Source organism: Salvelinus alpinus, chromosome 31, assembly GCF_045679555.1.
Source record: "Salvelinus alpinus chromosome 31, SLU_Salpinus.1, whole genome shotgun sequence".
In the NCBI taxonomy this organism is placed as follows: domain Eukaryota; kingdom Metazoa; phylum Chordata; class Actinopteri; order Salmoniformes; family Salmonidae; genus Salvelinus; species Salvelinus alpinus.
Genome location: NC_092116.1, coordinates 20,150,460 through 20,158,678, shown reverse-complemented (window position 1 = coordinate 20,158,678; position 8,219 = coordinate 20,150,460).

Genomic DNA, 8,219 nt, shown 5'->3' with positions numbered 1-8,219 from the left:
GCAATAACCGTAAGTTCCCAACAATATCAACTGTGTCCGGGGCACGACCAAAAGAGGAACGACCCCTAGGTAAATCTGGGTCACCTTCCCAGAACAAACTCTCCCCTGAAATCTTTCCTTCCCTAACCAACTCTATCCGTTCTTGTTGCAACTTGATTTTAACATGCTCCACATCTAATTCCTTTTCATACTTTACACGATCATACTATAGCTTCTCACGATCATGCTGCCGATCATACTCTAGCTTCTCACGATCATGCTGCTGCTGTAACAGAAGCAGTTCTTTCTGCTGTTCAAAAAGAAGACTACTAGGACTAACCGATGGAATGGCCATTGTAACATTACGGGGAGATGATTCCTCAGCAGAGGCTGGCCCAGTGGTAACTTCAAGAATACCGCTCTCCATCAGATTGGCCTTCAATATCAACCTAATAGAATTCTTTAGACGTTTATCACTAATTTCAACCTTGTAGTATTCGGCAATTTTCAACAGCTGTTCTTTAGTACCTAATTCTAACAATTCCTCTGATGGAAAGTGAATGAACTCAACAAAAGACGCCATAGTTATAAAAAAAAAAATCTCACTTCCCCTCTGCTGAGCACACCAGACCACAACCCAAGAAATGACAATCACCCTGAGCACCACAGAAGAGAGATGAGATACGGAGCTTCCCCAAAACCTACATTAACTCAACCCTAGTCTTCGTGCGGATTTGCGGTGGGTATTTACGCACTGTAGCCCGCTGGCAAGGAAATAAACCCCCCAGCACGCTGGCAGATTCCACCAAGCCATGGATGTGCCCCCGAGACAACTGCTCAGTCCACAGACACCACACAAAAATAACAAACATTAACCATGCCCAACATATTCCAAAAAGGAAACACGTCGCTAAGCCTATCAGGGGTAAAAGGCTATAGCTCCGGGTAGCAAATTCCACTACCCTAACCAAATCTCCCACTGAGGTACACAGCCGATTACTCACCTCAGACCGATGTCCCAACAGAAAGTAGAACAAGAGTTTCCAGGCTGGGCAGGACCCTGGAAACTAACCAATGTACTCTCTCCAACGCAGCACACAAACCAAACAACAAAGGCAACCAATACTGGGCCTATCAAACTCAAACAAAATATGCAAACCAAACACGTACCTCCACGTTCTCCCAAACCAATACATTCAATTATCCCGGATGAGCCCCCACTTGTCACGAACCAGCTCAAAGCCCGTAACAAAAGGGAGACAACGTGGAGATAAGGAGTAACAAAAAATATATTTATTAAATAAAATAACCTAAATGCAATTAACAATGGTGTGTGTAATCAGTAGTGTAAGTGAATGTTTTGGCATGCATGAATGTGATAATGCGGTGTGTTGAAAGGTGCTAAAGCAAACAACCAAAAAGTCACAAAAAACCACAACAAAATCTATCAAGGTGTCTGCATGGAGAGAGTCTCCTCCATGAATGGGGAAGTGGTGTATTTATCCTGGGAGACACCGGGCCCAGGTGTTTCCCATGTAGCTGACGACCCTCCCAACTCTGCCCACCGACATCCTAATAAGGGAACAAGAACAAAGAGAGAATACGGCAGACAGAGTGGGAGGGTCGTCACAACCCACAGAAAGAACACAGTTTTGCTGTTTCCACTCCTTTTACAGAAATAGGAAGTTGACTAGAGATAAACAGGACATCAGATGCTAATTTACTAGGTTTCTCTTTAAAGCATCTGTAGCTTTCTTATTCTGACAAAGCCCCATTTGTGTCACAGACACAGGAACTGTAGGGGACACTGGACACTAACTTTGAAAAGCAATGTTCCAATTGCAACTCTCAACTTGATATAGAGTGTTATGTAGTAGGTAGTTTAGTGTTCGCACACAGTTAGGCAACACACTCAGGCACAGGCCGAGGGCATGAGACGTGAAAAAACTACCCCAGCTCCTAGTCAGGTCAGTAGGAAAATAGTCTAGAGACGCTGCTGACACTGTTTGTGAGATGCCGGACAAAAGGCATTTTTTTAACCGTCCCTCGACTCCTGCCATGTCACCCAAGCAAACAAAAATAGTCAACCACCAAACCCCTGAGAGGAGTTAGTTACTTAGCATGCTGACTGTGGTTTTGACATGCTCTCCAAAGCAGCAGTGTGACAGTGAGAGGTGAGAAGAGCTGTGTGTGTGTATGAAGGGAGGGGGTGGCTGAAGATGTCCATTTCCTTTGTGGGCAGTGGAACAATTTAGGTTAGCTAGCTAGGCCTGCATATATATATATATATATATATATATATATATATCGTTGTCTATTGTCTGTACTGTAATGACTTTTTTTGTCTTTGTTGAATCTACTGTGAACACTGTGGTGAAGATGATGGTAGATATTCATTTATTTGATCAAACCTCCATCTTAATGTTTCATCCTCTTTGTCTCTGTCACTGCTTTTCCTTTCTCACAGTCATTGTTTTTGATGAAATAGGTGATTTAGTTGAAATAGGTGATTGATACACTATTTATATTGAGTCATTCATGATGTATGTGTCAGTATTCGGTTGTGTTTGTATGCTCTGTATAGAAAAGTAAAACAAATGAGTTTTATTTGTCTCATGATACTGTAACAAGTATAAGGTAATGGTATTGTGTTGATTGTGTCTATGCAGAGAAACCTGTTCTGAACATCCAGCCTAACAGCACTGTACCCTGGAGAGACAGTTACTCTTACCTGTTCAGTAGGGTCTATGTCAGTTCCTGACATGTAATCCTTGTAAAAATTCCCTGTCTTCCCTGTCCACAAATCTTCGATAGAATTGAGGTCAGGGCTTTGTGATGGCCACTCCAATACCTTGACTTTGTTGTCCTTAAGGCATTTTGCAACAACTTTGAAAGTATGCTTGGGGTCATTGTCCATTTGGAAGACCCATTTGCGACCAAGATTTAACTTCCTGTCTTGAGATGTTGCTTCAATATATCCACATAATTCTCCTCCCTCATGTTGCAATCTGTTTTGTGAAGTGCACCAGTCCCTCCTGCAGCAAAGCACCCCCACAACATGACGCTGCCACCCCCGTGCTTCACAGTTGGGATGGTGTTCTCCGGCTTGCAAGCCTTCCCCTTTTCCTCCAAACATAACGATGGTCATTATGGCCAAACAGTTCTATTTTTGTTTCATCAGACCAGAGTACATTTCTTCATGTGCTGTTGCAAACCGTAGTCTGGCATTTTATTGCTGTTTTGGAGCAGTGGCTTCTTACTTGCGATATGTCGATATAGGACTCGTTTTACTGTGGATATAGATACTTTTGTACCTGTTTTCTTCCATCATCTTGACAAGGTTCTTTGCTGTTGTTCTGGGATTGATTTGCACTTTTCGCACCAAAGTACGTTCATCTCTAGGAGACAGAACGCGTCTCCTTCCTGAGCAGTATGATGGCTGCGTGGTCCCATGGTGTTTATACATGCATACTATTATTTGTACAGATGAAGGTGGTACCTTCAAGCATTTGGAAATTACTCCCAAGGATGAACCAGACTTGTGGAGGTCTACAATTTTTTTTCTGAGGTCTTGGCTGATTTCTTTTGATTTCCCATGATGTCAAGCAAAGAGGCACTGAGTTTGAAGGTAGGCCTTGAAATACCTATCAAAAGCTTCTAAAGCCATGACATCGTTTTCTGAAATTTTCCAAGCTTTTTAAAGGCACAGTCAACTTAGTGTATGTAAACTTCTGACCAGCTGGAATTGTGATACAGTGAATTATAGGTGAAATAATCTGTCTGTAAACAATTGTTGGAAACATTACATGTGTCATGCACAAAGTAGAGCGGAGTGGTTGAAAAATTAGTTTTAATGACTCCAACCGAAGTGTATGTAAACTTCCGACTTCAACTGTATGTTGGTCATATTGGTCATGGCTCCCGAGTGGCGCATAATGGGATTGCTTTGCAGTTCTCCAGCTGTATCCACAGAAAGCGTGCAAGGTTCAAGGGATGAGGGCAGGGAGCATGGGATGGGCCGCAGAGCCACACACAGAAGACGGACCTAGCCCATGGGATACCCCGCCACACTGGGTCGCACAGAGCAACACTTTAAGGGGCATTGCACTAATAATGGCACTGACAAGGGAAACGTTCCCACTGTTCTTAGTGCCGGTCTGCACGTTCAAACTAAAACAATGTAACTAATAATGGCATCTTTATGCTTTCGTTAATTAAATAATGATACAAATACTCTTTCAAAATGCCAATGTTTATTTTGTTATGGATCGATAATGAACTACTATGGGAATAAATATCACTGAATTACAGAAATATTTAAACAAAGTTGTCTAATGAAGGTAAACAAATTGTTGCTTACTGGAACATACTCTTTCAAACACACACACGGTCACGTTGTACAGCGTCATTATGGCCATTAGCAGGTAGCTGGTCAATAAACTTGCATAGAAGGAAGGTAGGGGGAGAATTCTATCGTCAAATGTATTTCTTAGTTAGGTTGGCTGTATCACAACCGGCCATGATTGCTGCCTGCCATCCAAGACCTCTACACCAGGTGGTGTCAGAGGAAGACCCTAAAAATTGTCAAAGACCCCAGCCACCCCAGTCATAGACTGTTCTCTCTACTACCGCATGGCAAGGGGTACCGGAGTGCTAAGTCTAGGACAAAAAGGCTTCTCAACAGTTTTTACCCCCAAGCCATAAGACTCCTGAACGGGTAATCAAATGGCTACCCGGACTATTTGCATTGTGTGCCCCCCCCAACCCCTCTTTTACGCTGCTGCTACTCTCTGTTTATCATATATGCATAGTCACTTCAACTATACATTCATGTACATACTACCTCATTTGGCCCGACCAACCAGTGCTCCCGCACACTGGCTAACCGGGCTATCTGCATTGTATTCTGCCACCCACCAACCCCTCTTTTACGCTACTGCTACTCTCTGTTCATCATATATGCAGTGTCACTTTAACCATATCTACATGTACATACTACCTCAATCAGCCTGACTAACCGGTGTCTGTATATAGCCTCGCTACTGTTATTTTCAACTGTCATTTTACTGTTGTTTTTATTTCTTTACTTACCTATTGTTCACCTAATACCTTTTTTTTTGCACTATTGGTTAGAGCCTGTAAGTAAGCATTTCACTGTATTGTCGACACCTGTTGTATTCAGCACACGATACAAATAAACTTTGATTTGATTTGATTAGATTGGTTTCACTTTAATCCACCAGAAAAGACAAAACAAATAGTACAACAAAAATAATTATAATTATAATTATGTATCACATCCGACCATGATTGGGAGTCCCATAGGGCGGCGCACAATTGGTCCAGCGCTTCTCTCCCTCTAAAAACAGAAATGAATGTTTTGGCCTTTACAAATACTATTTTGGCCTTTATTCAGATTACAATCGCTCATTTTTGTTTTTTTGAAAACGAAATAACCTCCAAAATATCGTTATATATTGTCAAGTTGATGGCAGAGTCATATACTGTAGCGGCACCTACATAAAGCTGAGTGACTCACTCATTCATGGCTTTGGATGAAAATAAATAAGTACCAACATTCTTTCTGATAATCTTTAATAAAGAAATGTTTTGATTATCCTGACCTGGACACCATGTAAAATATTATAGTAGCCCATTATGGGCTAGCTGCAGGATAATATACCTTTACCAACACCTCTCTGTATTTTCATACTTTGTGGATGGGTCCTCCCCGGTGGCGCAGCTGTCTAAGTCACAGCAACCCAATACAAAATGCGTTGCTACAGATACCCGTGCCGGCCTCCACCGGGAGACCCATGAGGCAGCTTTTGGTTTTAATTTAGAATCCTCCAATCCTCTATATGTAATTATTGACGGAGAGTCACGTCATATTTTTCGATATACTGTAGGCCTACCGTAGGCAAAATGAGTCTCACTAGTGTTGAGTAATGTGCTGTTAAAAGTGGTGTGTATTATTTATTTAAAGAGCAAATTGAAGTTAGAACCAATAGGATTTGAAGCAATAGCCGTTTCGCGCTGCTCTGATGCAAGCATGGGGACTGGTCATGATAAATCAATGAGATTTTTATTTTGACTCCGTTTGGGTATTGGTTAGACTACAATTATACAATTAGGGTGTAGAAATGTTATGCTCATAGTGAAACCTTTATTTAACTAGGCAAGTCAGTTAAGAAAAAAATATTATTTACAAGGACAGCCTACTCCTTCCTCCCCGTCAGGGAATTGAACCCCCGTCTCCCGCGTGCCCGCACGACACAGGATTCTTTAGCTAAATAGTCCAGTACTGTAGCCTACTCCTGACGTCAGGTTGTACAGTGCCATATTATCCGTTCCATCACAACGGAAACCCAAAGGGTTTTTAGTTTTCTTGGAATACAAACACCATAATATTATGAAATTTCACCAAAATTTCTTAAAATCAGTCCCATATACTATGTTCTTACAAAAAAAGTACAGCCACTATTGAAGGCTATCAAATGCTTCTTAAAGATGCCCTCTCGTGGTCAAACTAGCACTAACTAGCATTAATGGCACCAGTGGTTGGCACTTAAATAACGTGCCATAGAATTCTGCGGCACCATGCAAGCTGTGCCGCAGTACACTGTAACTTTTAAAGGAAAAACCACTGTATGTTTACCGATCACTGCAGCTGATCGCTGCAGCTGTACACAGCCCATCTGTAAATAGCTCATCCAACCAACTACCTACCTCATCCCCATACTTGTTTTTTGTTTTTTCTGCTCTTTTGCACACCTGTATTTCTAATTGTACATCATCATCTGCACATCTATCACTCCAGTGTTAATTGCTGAATTGTAATTACTTCGCCACTATGGCCTATTTATTGCCTTACCTCCCTACTTAATTTGCATACACTGTATACAGATTTTCTATTGTGTTATTGACTGTACATTTGTTTATCCCATGTGTAACTCTGTGTTGTTGTTTTTGTCGCATTGCTTTGCTTTATCTTGACCAGGTCGCAGTTGTAAATGAGAACTTGTTCTCAACTGGCCTACCTGGTTAAATAAATGTGAAATAAAATAACAAATAAAAATTGTTGTCTAAATCAGATTTTCTGTATGATAGCAAGAACAGATTCCTGTTCAGATTCCTCCATTATCTCATTCTCATTTCATGTAATAATTGAAGCAACATGGTGGTCATACACTACATGACCAAAAGTATGTGGACACCTGCTCGTCGACCATCTCATTCCAAAATCATGGGAATTAATATGGAGTTGGTCCCTACCTTTGCTTCCAACGTTGAGGTCAGGGCTCTGTGCAGGCCAGTCAAGTTCTTCCACCACGATCTCGACAAACCATTTCTGTATTGACCTTGCTTTGTGCACGGGGCATTGTGATTTTGAAACAGCAAAGGTCCATCCCCAAACTGTTGCCACAAAGATGGAAGCACAGAATTGTCTAGAATGTCATTGTATAATGTAATGTGGAGTTAAGATTTCTCTTCACTGGAGCTAAAGGGTCTAGCACGAACAACAAAAAACAGCCCCCGACCATTATTCCTCCTCCACCAAAGTTGACAGTTGGCGCTATGCATTCGGGGAGGTAGTGTTCTCTAGTATCCAGAATCCAGAAACGCCCATCGGACAGCCAGATGGTGAAGTGTGATTCATCCCTCCAGAGCACTCATTTCAACTGCTCCAGAGTCCAATGGCAGCATTGTCATTTAGTGTTTTTTTTCAAATATTAGACTTACCTCCCTTTATTTCATTTTTTTAATTAAACAAGAGCATAGTGTCTCTTTTTACATGCAGGTGGACATAAACTATATGTGAATCGTTTCCATTTTTAATTCGTATTTTAAAACCTAAAGATGTGTTTATACTTGGTTGGTCGACCTACTATAACAGCTAAGATGGAACACGTAACTATAGTTTGTTATTAAAAATGTATATTTACATAATGCAGCTTTAATGCTTATTTTTATAATAAAGATAGAATCAGCAAAATCATGTTGCCACGAGTAGCACCGTAGATGTTGAGATGAGCGAGATGCAGGACTTCACTCTCTCACAGTCACACACAGTATCTGCACATATGCACGGGTTCATTTCATGTTCACAGTCTGGAAGTCACAGGACCAAAACAGAGGAGAAGTTGAGCCTCATGCTTCAACACTCTTAGTTGTTATGGAAATTGAACCACTATGCAGTTTACTTTCTACATCTACATAAAATTGCTGAGTCTACCTTT